The sequence below is a fragment of the Triticum aestivum genome, chromosome 4D (assembly GCF_018294505.1).
Source record: "Triticum aestivum cultivar Chinese Spring chromosome 4D, IWGSC CS RefSeq v2.1, whole genome shotgun sequence".
Classification (NCBI taxonomy): Eukaryota; Viridiplantae; Streptophyta; class Magnoliopsida; order Poales; family Poaceae; genus Triticum; species Triticum aestivum.
Window position 1 is genome coordinate 175,696,983 of NC_057805.1, and position 14,150 is coordinate 175,711,132.

Consider the following 14,150-nt stretch of genomic DNA (forward strand, 5'->3'; position numbering starts at 1 on the left):
TTAAACACAAGAAGGGTAAAGAAAATGTTATTGCTGATGCATTGTCTTGTCGTTATACTATGCTTTCACAACTTGACTTTAAAATATTTGGTTTGGAGACCATCAAAGATCAATATGTGCATGGTGCTGAATTTAAAGATGTATTGCAGAATTGTAAAGAAGGTAGAAGAAGGAACAAGTTCATCGTTAATGATGGATTTGTGTTTCGTGCTAACAAGCTATGCATTGCAGCTAGCTCCGTTCATCTTTTTTTGTTGCAGGAGGCGCATGGAGGAGGACTAATGGGACACTTTGGCGTGAAGAAGACGGAGGATATACTTGCTACACATTTCTTTTGGCCAAAGATGGGACGGGATGTTGAGCGCTTTGTTACTCACTGCACTACATGTCAAAAAGCTAAGTCACGACTCAATCCTCATGGTTTATATATGCCTTTGCCTGTACCTAGTGTTCCTTGGGAGGATATATCTATGGACTTTGTTTTAGGTTTACCTCGAACAAAGAAGGGGAGGGATAGCATATTTGTTGTCGTGGATAGGTTCTCGAAAATGGCACGCCTTATACCATGTCATAAAAGCGATGATGCTGTTAATGTTGCTGATTTGTTCTTTCGTGAAATTATTCGCTTGCATGGTGTGCCAAAGACTATTGTTTCAGATCGTGATACTAAATTTCTTAGCCACTTATGGAGATGCTTATGGGCTAAGTTGGGGACTAAACTGCTTTTTAGTACTACTTGTCACCCCCAAACTGATGGACAAACTGAAGTAGTCAATAGAACATTGTCTACTATGCTTAGGGTTGTTTTGAAGAATAATAAGAAAATGTGGAATATGCTTATAATTGTTCATTGCATTCTACTACTAAGATGTGCCCTTTTGAAATTGTGTATGGTTTTCTACCTCGTGCACCTATTGATTTGTTGCCTCTTCCATCTTCGGAGAAGGTTAGTTTTGATGCTAAACAACGTGCTAATTTGATCTTAAAAATGCATGAGTTAAATAAGGAAAACATTGAGCGTATGAATGCTAAATATAAACTTGCTGGAGATAAGGGTAGAAAACATGTTGTCTTTGCACCTGGAGATCTTGTTTGGTTACATTTGCATAAGGATAGGTTTCCTAATTTGCACAAATCAAAGATAATGCCACGTGCTGATGGTCCTTTCAAGGTGTTAGTGAAAATAAATGATAATGCATATAAACTTGGGTTGCCTGTAGATTTTGGGGTTAGCCCCACTTTTAGCATTGCAGATTTGAAGCCTTACTTGGGTGAGGAAGATGAGTTTCCGTCGAGGACGACTTCAATTCAAGAAGGGGAGGATGATGAGGACGTCGCTAACAAAGTTACACCCACAGCCCCTACTGATACATATACAAGATCAATTATTAGAGCTCCCGCATGCCAATTAAATTACCAGGTACTTTCGTTTCTTGGTAATGATTCTAGTGTTCATGAGAATATGATGCTGCCTAAATTGGATACATTTTTCTTGCTTACAAATGAAGGGCCTGACATGGATAAGAGGGATGAACACTGGAGGAAGACCAACGATGGAGATGATGGCATGCGCAAGGGGAACAAGAATGGAGTTACAAGTGATGATTTCAGGACTTTGAAGCCGCCATAATGAGTGCCTGAAGCCTTGGATGAAATATACAAGATGCCACTTCATTAATTTCGTCCAGAGGCTATTCTAGGTGCTGTGTCACCTTATTATTGGGCCAGGCCCATGTAATTTCGAAATACATAAGTATAGGATATTTTTAGAGTCCGTATGTGTGGGGAAACAAGTGTTAGGGTTGGTTTCGGACCCCTCCTCCAAGGGCCACGAAATTCCCCCCTCTTCCTCCATATATACAGCCCTTAGGGCGTCGTTTAGATTTTGGGTTTTGTTTAGATTAAAGTTCGCCATAGCTGCAACTTCACGCACTTCGTTTGTGTTCAACGACCAGACAAAGGCGTCAAAGAACCCCACCTTGATCAATAAAGCTTTCCTCTTATATTCGCAATATCCAGATTGCAATCTTAGTTTCTTGCTTGTTCTTCGTTTGCCTGCAGGAAACAGACCTTCATGGTCAGGTTGATCATGCTCCGGCGTGGTCAATAACCTCTCGGAGTTGGTTTAGCGATTTCTAAGGCGCGACGTCCTCGCACGTTCGTAGTCGGATCGTCAAAGTCGACTTCCTCCAAAATGATAGCCACCATCTCATCGAAAGACGGGACACCTTTGCCTCTATCAGAGTGGTCCGGTTGATTTGAGAGAAGGTCAACAGAGACAAGGAAGAAGCGGCAACTACGAGCGGATGCAAGTTTTATGAAAACATGTGGATGCAATGCTCATGATGTCATAATGAAATGCAACAAACAGATAAAACACACGACAACAATAAAAATAAATGGAAGGCATCTGGAGCGTCGGTCTCTGGTCGTTACAGGGCTTCATCAACATGACATCTCACGTCGCAATTAATGCATTTGTCCTAACATGCTAGAGTTAGTTATTTGACACTGTAGCCACTATTCACCTCTTGTAATTTCCATTTTGCCACTTCGGTGACCCCTTTCCCTATAAAAGGAGGCCCATGGCTACCGTTACAAAGGTTGACACTTAGCACAAATACGCGCGCAGTTGCACGTCCCTGCAACCTTGCCAGAATTGCGCTCCCTGGTAGTTGTGCTCATACATCCAATACACCAAAGTAGGACTAGAGTTTTATGCTTCACAGCGGCCCGAACGTGCGTAAACTTCATTCGTTCTTGCTAGTTCTGCTATTTGTACTTGCCGATCACCCAATTGAACTGCAAAGGGGCCTTTGCTGGTCCCATAGATCATCGTACGCCTGACATCTTTGGGGCGCCACGCAGGAGGATCGCTTGCGTGAACCTGAACTAGCAGTTAGCGCGTCAGCTTCTTCATCATCTTCATCGCCATGGCTCCCAAGAAGAAGGATGCCACGATGGTGGGTCCGTCCATGTCTAGGTTGCCGACACCCATGCAAACGGGCGACGACAGAGGAGGCGGAGACCACGAGCAGCCTCTGTGAAGTTCTTGGGATAATAGCCAGGCTATCGGCGTCCTCCGCAATGAGAACAACAACCCACATGTAAACACGTCCAAGGACGAGGCCGTGTTGCTTGCAGGCGGCGCGGTGAACTCCAAGGACGGTGATACGTCCATTTTGCATCATGCTTTTATATTGATATTTATTGCATTATGGGCTGTTATTACACATTATGCCACAATACTTATGCCTTTCTCTCTCTTATTTTACAAGGTTTACATGAAGAGGGAGAATGCCGGCAGCTGGAATTCTGGGCTGGAAAAGGAGCAAATATTAGAGACCTATTCTACACAACTCAAAAAGTCCTGAAACTCCACGAAAGTCAGTTTTGGAATATATTAAAAATATTGGGCGAAGAAAGCACCAGAGGGGGGCCACCCACTGTCCACGAGGGTGGAGGGCGCGCCCTACCCCCTTGGGCGTGCCCCCTACCTCGTGGGCCACCTGGAAGCCCCCCGATGCCCATCTTCTGATATAAGGTGTCTTTTGCCCTGAAAAATAAATAAGAAGGAAGCTTTCGGGATGAAGCGTCGCCGTCTCGAGGTGGAACCTAGCGAAACCAATCTGGGGCTCCGGCGGAGCTGTTCTGCTAGGGAAACATCCCTCCGGGAGGGGGAAATCGTCACCATCGTCATCACCGTCGATGCTCTCATCGGGAGGGGGTCAATCCCCATCAACATCTTCATCAGCACCATCTCCTGTCAAACCCTAGTTCATCTCTTGTATCCAATCTTTGTCTCAAAACCTCATATTGGTACCTGTGGGTTGCTAGTAGTGTTGATTACTCCTTGTAGTTGATGCTAGTTTGTTTATTCGGTGGAAGATTGTATGTTCAGATCCTTTATGCACATTAATACCCCTCTGATTATGAACATGAATATGATTTGTGAGTATTTACATTTGTTCCTGAGGACATGGGAAGTCTTGTTATAAGTAGTCATGTCAATTTGGTATTCGTTCGATATTTTGATGAGATGTATGTTGTCTTTCCTCTAGTGGTGTTATGTGAACGTCGACTACATGACACTTCACCATTGTTTGGGCCTAGGGGAAGGCATTGGGAAGTAATAAGTAGATGATGGGTTGCTAGAGTGACAGAAGCTTAAACCCTAGGTTATGCGTTGCTTCGTAAGGGGCTGATTTGGATCCATATGTTTCATGCTATGGTTAGGTTTACCTTAATTCTTCTTTCGTAGTTGCAGATGCTTGCGAGGGGGGTTAATCATAAGTGGGATGCTTGTCCAAGGAAGGGCAGTACCCAAGCGTCGGTCCACCCACATATCAAATTATCAAAGTAACGAACGCGAATCATATGAGCATGATGAAAACTAGCTTGACGATAATTCCCATGTGTCCTCGGGAGCGCTTTCCTTTATATAAGAGTTTGTCCAGGCTTGTCCTTTGCTAAAAAAAGGATTGGGCCACCTTGCTGCACCTTGTTTACTTTTGTTACTTGTTACCCGTTACAAATTAGCTTATCATAAAACTATCTCTTACCGATAATTTCAGTGCTTGCAGAGAATACCTTACTCAAAACTGCTTGTCATTTCCTTCTGCTCCTCGTTGGGTTCGACACTCTTACTTATCGAAAGGACTACGGTAGATCCCCTATACTTGTGGGTCATCAAGACTCTTTTCTGGCGCCGTTGCCGGGCAGTGAAGCGCCTTTGGTAGGTGGAATTTGGTAAGGAAAAATTTATATAGTGTGCTGAAATTTACTATCACTTGTTACTATGGAAAATAATGCTTTGAGGGGCTTGTTTGAGGTATCTTCACCCCAACCAGTAGAGCAAAGAGTTGCTCCTCAACCTACTGAACTTACTGAAATGTTTACTTTGAAATTCCTTCGGGTATGATAGAGAAACTGCTAGCTAATCATTTTTAAAGGAGATGGAACATTACATCCCGATATGCACCTAATCTATGTGGATGAAGTTTGTGGATTATTTAAGCTTGCAGGTATGCCCGAGGATGTTATCAAGAAGAAGGTCTTCCCTTTATATTTGAAGGCAAAGGCATTGACATGGTTTAGGCTATGTGATGATATTGGATCATGGAACTACAACCGATTGAAATTGGAATTTCATCAGAAGTTTTATCCTATGCATCTGGTTCATCGTGATCGTAATTATATATATAATTTTTGGCCTCGCGAAGGAGAAAGTATCGCTCAAGCTTGGGGGAGGCTTAAGTCAATGTAATATTCATGCCCCAATCATGAGCTCTCAAGAGAAATTATTATTCAAAAAATTTATGCTCGGCTTTCTCTCAATAAGCGCTCCATGCTCGATACTTCTTGCACTGGCTCTTTTATGATGAAGACTATTGAATTCAAATGGGATTTATTGGAAAGAATTAAACGCAACTATGAAGATTGGGAACTCGACGAAGGTAAGGAGTCAGGTATAACACCTAAGTTTGATTGTGTTAAATCGTTTATGGATACCGATGCTTTTCGTGAATTTAGCACTAAATATGGACTTGACTCTGAGATAGTAGCTTCTTTCTGTGAATCATTTGCTACTCATGTTGATCTCCCTAAGGAGAAGTGGTTTAAATATCATCCTCCCATTGAAGTAAAATTAGTTGAACCTATTAAATTTGAAGAAAAGACTATCACTTATAATGTTGATCCTATTGTTCCTACCGCTTATATTGAGAAACCACCTTTCCCTGCTAGAATAAAGGATCATGCTAAAGCTTCAACAGTGGTTCATAAGAGTAATGCTAGAACACCTACACCCCCTGAGCAAATTAAATTTGAACCTAGTATTGCTATGGTTAAAGATCTCTTGGTCGATAATATTGATGGGCATGTTATTTACTTCTGTAATGAAGCTGCTAGAATTGCTAGACCCGATACTAAAAATAAACATAGACCTGTTGTAGGCATGCCTGTTGTTTCTGTTAAAATAGGATATCATTGCTATCATGGCTTATGTGATATGGGTGCTAGTGCGAGTGCAATACCTCATTCCTTATACGAAGAAATTATGCATGATATTGCACCTGCTGAGATAGAAGATATTGATGGTACAATTAAGCTTGCCAATACAGATACTATTTCACCAGTTGGAATTGTTAGAGATGTTGAAGTCTTGTGTGGGAAAGTTAAAGATCCTACTGATTTTCTTGTTCTTGGTTCCCCACAAGATGAATTTTGTCCCATTATATTTGGTAGACCCATCTTGAATACTATTAATGCTAGGATAGACTACGAAAAGGATATCGTTACAGTTGGTTTAGGGGATATGTCTCATGATTTTAATTTTGCTAAATTTTGTAGACAACCCCATGCTAAAGAATTGCCTAGTAAAGATGAAATTATTGGTCTTTCTTCTATTGCCGTGCCTCCTGATGATCCTTTAGAACAATATTTGCTAGACCATGAAAATGATATGTTTATGAATGAAAGAAGGGAAATAGATGAAGTATTCTTTAAACAAGGACCTATTTTTAAACACAACTTGCCTGTTGAAATTCTAGGGGATCCTCCTCCACCCAAGGGTGATCCCGTGTTTGAGCTTCTACCATTACCTGATACTCTTAAATATGCTTATCTTGATGAAAAGAAGATATATCCTGTTATTATTAGTGCTAACCTTTTAGAGTAGGAAGAAGACAAATTATTGAAAACTCTGAAGAAGCACCGTGCTGCTACTAGATATACTCTTGATGATCTTAAGGGCATTAGTCCCACTCTATGCTAGCACAAAATAAAATTGGAGAAAGATGCTAAACCGGTTGTTGATCACCAACGACGGTTAAAACCTAAGATGAAAGAAGTGGTAAGAAAAGAAATACTAAAGCTTCTGGAGGCAGGTATAATTTATCCTGTTGTGATAGTTAGTGGGTAAGTCCTGTCCATTGTGTCCCTAAGAAGGGAGGTATTACTGTTGTTCCTAATGATAAAGATGAATTAATCTCACAAAGAATTGTTATAGGTTATAGAATGGTAATTAACTTCCGCAAATTAAATAATGCTACTAAAAAGGATCATTACCCTTTACCTTTTATTGACCAAATGCTACAAAGATTATTCAAACATACACATTTTTGCTTTCTAGACGATTATTCTGGTTTCTCTCAAATACCTGTGTTGAAAGAGGATCAGGAAAATACCACTTTTACTTGCCCTTTCGGTACCTTTGCTTATAGACGTATGCCGTTTGGTTTATGTAATGCACCTGCTACCTTTCAAAGATGTATGACTGCTATATTCTCTGACTTTTGTGAAAAGATTGTTGAGTTTTCATGGATGATTTCTCCGTGTATGGAACTTCTTTTCATGATTGCTTAAGCAACCTTGATCGAGTTTTGCAGAGATGTGAAGAAACTAATCATGTCTTGAATTGGGAGAAGTGCCACTTTATGGTTAATGAAGGTATTGTCTTGGGGCATAAAATTTCTGAAAGAGGTATTGAAGTTGATAAAGCTAAAGTTGATGCTATTGAAAAGATGCCGTGTCCTAAGGACATCAAAGGTATAAGAAGTTTCCTTGGTCATGCCGGTTTCTATAGGAGGTTCATTAAAGACTTCTCAAAAATTTCTAGGCCTCTAACTAATCTCTTACAAAAAGATGTTCCTGTTGTCTTTGATGATGATTGTGTAGAAGCATTTGAAATACTGAAGAAAGCCTTGATTTCTGCACCTATTGTTCAGCCACCTGATTGGAATTTACCCTTTGAAATTATGTGTGATGCTAGTGATTATGCTGTAGGTGCTGTTCTAGGACAAAGAGTTGATAAGAAATTAAATGTTATCCAATATGCTAGTAATACTGTAGACAGTGCCCTGAGAAATTATGCTACTATTGAAAAGGAATTTTTAGCAGTTGTATTTGCTTGTGATAAGTTCAGACCTTATATTGTTGATTCTAAAGTAACTCTTCACACTGATCATGCTGCTATTAAATATCTTATGGAAAAGAAAGATGCTAAACCTAGACTTATTAGATGGGTTCTCTTGCTACAAGAATTTGATTTGCATATTATTGATAGAAAGGGAGCTGAGAACCCTGTTGCAGACAACTTATCTAGGTTAGAGAATGTTCTTGATGACCCACTACCTATTGATGATAGCTTTCCTGATGAACAATTAGCTATCATAAATGCTTCTCGTACTGCTCCATGGTATGTTGATTATGCTAATTACATAGTTGCTAAATTTATACCACCTAGTTTCACATATCAGCAAAAGAAAAAGTTTTTCTATGATTTAAGACATTACTTCTGGGATGACCCACACCTTTATAAAGAAGGAGTAGATGGTGTTATTAGAAGTTGTGTACCTGAGCATGAACAGGAACAGATCCTACGTAAGTGTCACTCCGAGGCTTATGGAGGACACCACGCTGGAGATAGAACTGCAAATAAGGTATTGCAATCCGGTTCTTATTGGCCTACTCTTTTCAAAGATGCCCGTAAGTTTGTCTTGTCTTGTGATGAATGTCAAAGAGTTGGTAATATTAGTAGACGTCAAGAAATGCCTATGAACTATTCACTTGTTATTGAACCATTTGATGTTTGGGGCTTTGATTATATGGGACCGTTTCCTTCCTCTAACGGGTATACACATATTTTAGTTGTTGTTGATTATGTTACTAAGTGGGTAGAAGCTATTCCAACTAGTAGTGCTGATCATAACACCTCCATTAAGATGCTTAAAGAAGTTATTTTTCCAGGGTTTGGAGTCCCTAGATACTTAATGACTGATGGTGGTTCACATTTTATTCATGGTGCTTTTCGTAAAATGCTTGCTAAGTATGATGTTAATCATAGAGTTGCATCTCCATACCACCCACAGTCTAGTGGTCAAGTAGAACTGAGTAATAGGGAGATTAAATTAATTTTGCAAAATAGTGTTAATAGATCTAGAAAGAATTGGTCCAATAAACTTGATGATGCATTATGGGCCTATAGAACTGCATATAAAAATCCTATGGGTATGTCTCCGTATAAAATGGTTATGGAAAAGCATGTCACTTACCTCTCGAACTAGAACATAAGGCATATTGGGCCATTAAAGACCTCAATTATGATTTCAAACTTGCCGATGAGAAGAGACTATTTGACATTAGCTCACTTGATGAGTGGAGAACCCAGGCCTATGAGAATGCCAAACTGTTTAAAGAAAAGTTAAAAGATGGCATGACAAAAGGATACAAAAGCGTGAGTTTAATGTAGGTGATTATGTCCTGTTATACAACTCTCGTTTAAGATTTTTTGCAGGAAAACTCCTCTCTAAATGGGAAGGTCCTTACGTTATGGAGGAGGTCTATCGTTTCGGTGCCATAAAAATCAATAACTTCGAAGGCACAAATCCGAAGGTGGTGAACGGTCAAAGAATCAAACATTATATCTCAGGTAATCCCATAAATGTTGAAACCAATGTTATTGACACCGTAACCCCGGAGGAGTACATAAGGGACACTTTCCAGAATGTTTCAGACTCCGAAAAGGAATAGGTACATGATACGGTAAGTAAACCGACTCCAAAACAGTTCTAATAGCATTTTTTCTGTGTTTTGGAATATTTAAGAAAATAGGAAAATAAGAAGTTGTCCAAAAGGGACACGAGCCATCCACGAGGGTGGAGGGCGCGCCCTACCCCCTGGGCGCGCCCCCTGCCTCGTGGGCACCTCGTGTGCCCTCTGGACTCCGTTTTCTTGCTTGATACTTCTTTTTGTCAGAAAAAATTCATTATATAATCTCCCGAAGGTTTTGACCATCGTACCACGACACAATCCTCTATTTTTGTTTCGAGTTGTTTCTACAGCAGATTTAGTGCAAGATGTCGTCTCAAGACTCCGACGGAGAGAGCTATGTCTCACATCTCATTGCTGACCCAAAGACCTACAGGGACCTATCTCCTTATGGTCGAACTACAGATGATGAGGAGGATGCTCACTTGATGAGGATCGATGATTCTAGTGAGGAGGAGGAGGATGTTCCTCTACCTCAACCTTGGGATATACACGTGAAGTTCAAGAAGTCTAGTCTCCCTAAGAGGGCTAACAGGTCTAATAACCGATCTATTCCTTATTGTTTTCGGCAGAAAACAAAGGAGATTTATGTGACAAGATCTTGAAGCTGGACTTGGAGGTTGATGATTTAAAGGAGGAAATCGGTCTCCTCAACTACAATATGTAAAAGTTGAAGGCACAATTGGCATCACCGCCACCATCTTCTTCACCACCAATGGAGAACTGAGTATCGGTATGGGCACCCCCCTTTGCAACTGCCAAGCTTGGGGGAGGTGCCCCGGTATCGTATCACCATCACACTTCTATCTTTACCATTCTTCTTGGTTCGATCCTTTTGGTTATATCTTGATCTAGTAGAATAAAGTTTAGTATGATCTAGCTTTTAGTTTTTGTGTTGATCCTTATCTATGTAATCGAGTCCGTGAGCTATATATAATAAAGATTAGTCTTGAGTTGAGGGCTTGGTTATCTTGCCATAAAAGAAAAAGAAAGAATAAAAAGAAATAAAGAGATCATATTGATCTTATGGAGAGTAATGACTTCACATATAAAGAGTGTGATGAATAAAAGTTGTTGAGAGCTGACAAACATAGTTTTGGTCATCGTTGCAATTAATAGTAAGTAATAAAGAGAGGTTTTCACATATAAATATACTATCTTGGACATCTTTTATGATTGTGAGCACTCATTAAATATGACATGCTAATAAGTTGATTTTGGACAAAGAAGACAATGTAATGTGTTATGTTTTCTTATATCCGAAATAAATTATATTGTCATGAATCATCCAACATGTTGAGCTTGCCTTTCCCCCTCATGCTAGCCAAATTCTTTGCACCAAGTAGAGATACTACTTGTGCTTCCAAACATACTTAAACCCAGTCTTTCCATGAGAGTCCACCATATCTACCTATGGATTGAGTAAGATCCTTCAAGTAAGTTGTGATTGCTACAAGCAATAAAAATTGCTCTCTAAATATGTATGATCTATTAGTGTGGAGAAAATAAGCTTTATACGAGCTTGTTATATGGAAGAAATAAAAGCGACGAACTGCATAATAAAGGTCCCTATCACAAGTGGCAATATAATGTGACGTTCTTTTGCATCAAGATTTTGTGCATCAAACCATAAAAGCACATGACAACCTCTGCTTCCCTCTGCGAAGGGCCTATCTTTCATTTTTGTATTATACCTTATACAAGAGTCATGGTGATCTTCACCTTTCCTTTTTAAACTTTATCCTTTGGCAAGCACTATGTGTTGGAAATATCCTAATATATATATATATCCAATTGGATGTGGGTTTTCATAAAGCATTATTGTTGACGTTACCCTTGAGGTAAAAGGTTGGGAGGCAAAACTATAAGCCCCTATCTTTCTCTGTGTCCGATTAAAACTTCATACCCATAAGTATTGCGTGAGTGTTAGCAATTGTGAAAGACTAAATGATAGTTGAGTATGTGGACTTGCTTAAAAGCTCTTATATTTACTCTTTCCGATGTTCTGATAAATTGCAATTGCTTCAATGACTGAGATTATAGTTTGCTAGTTTTTCAAGGAAGTTTCTGATTCATACTTTACATTGTGAATAGATTGATAAGAAATCATATGACAATATATATGTTGCTATTCTTAGAATGATCATGATGCCCTCAAGTCCGTATTTTATTTTATCGACACATCTATCTCTAAACATGTGGACATATTTTTTGATATCGGCTTCCGCTTGAGGACAAGCGAGGTCTAAGCTTGGGGGAGTTGATACGTCCATTTTGCATCATGCTTTTATAATGATATTTATTGCATTATGGGCTGTTATTACACATTATGTCACAATACTTATGCCTATTCTCTCTAATTTTACAAGGTTTACATGAAGAGGGAGAATGCCGGGAGCTGGAATTCTGGGCTGGAAAAGGAGCAAATATTAGAGACCTATTCTGCACAACTCCAAAAGTCCTGAAACTCCATGGAAGTCAGTTTTGGAATATAATAAAAATATTGGGCGAAGAAAGCACCAGAGGGGGCCACCCACTATCCACGAGGGTGGAGAGCGCGCCCCCTGCCTCGTGGGCCACCTGGAAGCCCCCTGTAACATCCTAAAATTTCAATTTGGAATGTTATACATAGGTCATTCATGCATATCATATTTTTACTGCATTGTTGCTTTGCGATCGTCGAAATTCTAAGCAACTCAAGGACCCACAGAGAGAGTTGGGGATTTCACGTTTTTCATATTTGAATTTGATCAAATATCGAAACAAGGATCACTTTGGTTTTAATTATTTTTCTCTCCAAAAATATTTCATATTAAAATATAAGAGAGGAGATAATATGACTTCTCCACAATAAAGGGAATATTGGAGGAAAAATATTAAAATCAAATAAATAATTTTTTTTGGACTTTTATTGCTATTTTATTTGAATTAGGAAAGTATGCGTTTTTAAAAATTGCATTAGAGGCCCAAATAAATGTTCAATTTGTCCGCAATATTATTACAGGACCGTGAAAATTAATTTCAGGATTTTTGGACTCGCTTTAGTATTTCTTTTATCTGTTTTTCCGCGTCAGGTTTAAAAAAAAAGTTGCACCGACCTAACGGGCCGTAACCGACCCGGACTCCCGCCGGTGGCAGGCTTTATAAGCCGGCCGCCGCGAGGCCCCAGCCCACCAAGCCACCAGCTGCCCCGCCACCCCAAACCCTAGTCCGCGCCGCCGCCTCGATCCGTGTGCCGCCAGCCCGCCACCGCTGCCGCTCGCGCCGCCTCGATCTGTGTGCCGCCAGCCCGCCGCCGCCACCGCTCGCACTGCCTCCGGAGCCGCCGCCGTCCGCCGCGCCGCCAGCCGCCGCCGCCGGAGCCTCGCCGGAGGTAGCCGACACCGCCACCGCCGTTTGTCGTTTTTTTCCGGTTAACCGTTCGTTTTTTTAGAAAGCCTAGATATAGTTTTTTTAATTAGATCGGTTCGTTCGGTTTTTCTCGGTTCGGATATTTAGCCGGCGTTCGTCCGTACGTTCGTTTTAACGAACGCTGTTCATCCGTTAGCCGCAGACAGCGAACGTTCGTTCGTTAGCCTGTTCGTCAGCTTTCTTTTTAAATGAGTTTTCCGCGATTATTTCCGATCGCGATTTCTGCCCAATTTTTGTTTTAGTTTATCTTTTCGCTCATTTATCCAAATCAGGTGAAACAAGCGCCTAGCTCTTCGTCTCGAAGTCCTCTTTCCGTTTAACCAACTTGAACAAGATTTTGGTACTGTAAAATTTGACTTTAGTCCAGATTAGTAAACGGATCTTGTTTCTTTCGTAGTTTGAGTTTCGTTGCTCCGTTTGATTTGATTCTTTTTGCAAACCGGAGTTCTTCAGTTGAACTTTCTGGTTAGATCTTCTTATTTGAGTTTTACCCGTGCATCTTTGCTTGAGTGCTGATGTTGTCTAATGTTTGTTTGCGATAGAATTCCCGGAGTGCGAAGCGTGCTACTACGAGTCACTAGGTTTTGCGGAACGTCAACAAGGCAAGTAACACATTGATGATACTTCTTTATTACCCAGTTTTTATGCATTAGTTCAACCCTCACACATTGCATGAGTAGGATCTCTTAACATGCGGGTTTGGGAAGTAGATGATGAGGTAGAACCTATTGCCCTGTTTATTATCAAACCCATGGGAGTTACTTCTACGTTATGCTTATATTGCCATGCTATGCTCGTAGACGTGGATTGGGTTTGAGTGTATCCATGACAGATGTGAGTTGTTAATTAATGGTTCAACTTAAGGTGGCAACTTTAATAAAACTCTGGTGGATTGCTTGTGGGCACCTGGAGAATCCAGTGTTGTCCTAGGATATCCCGGAGTACCCGTGTGATCATCCTACGGTCCGCCACCCAGGCTCAAAGGGATCATAAGATTATTCATGGTAGAAACTTCTGTGTGCAGCCACAAGCCATTATGGGCTCTAGCATAGTTGAGTATGTTGCGTGACCTCTTTCAGTGGTAGGCTAGCAGATGTAGAGGGAAAGTAGGTGTAACTGTCTACCCAGAGTAAAGAGTTAATGCTTCTGAAAGACTTTGTCTCAGTCATCCATTTCTAAAACACCATGTA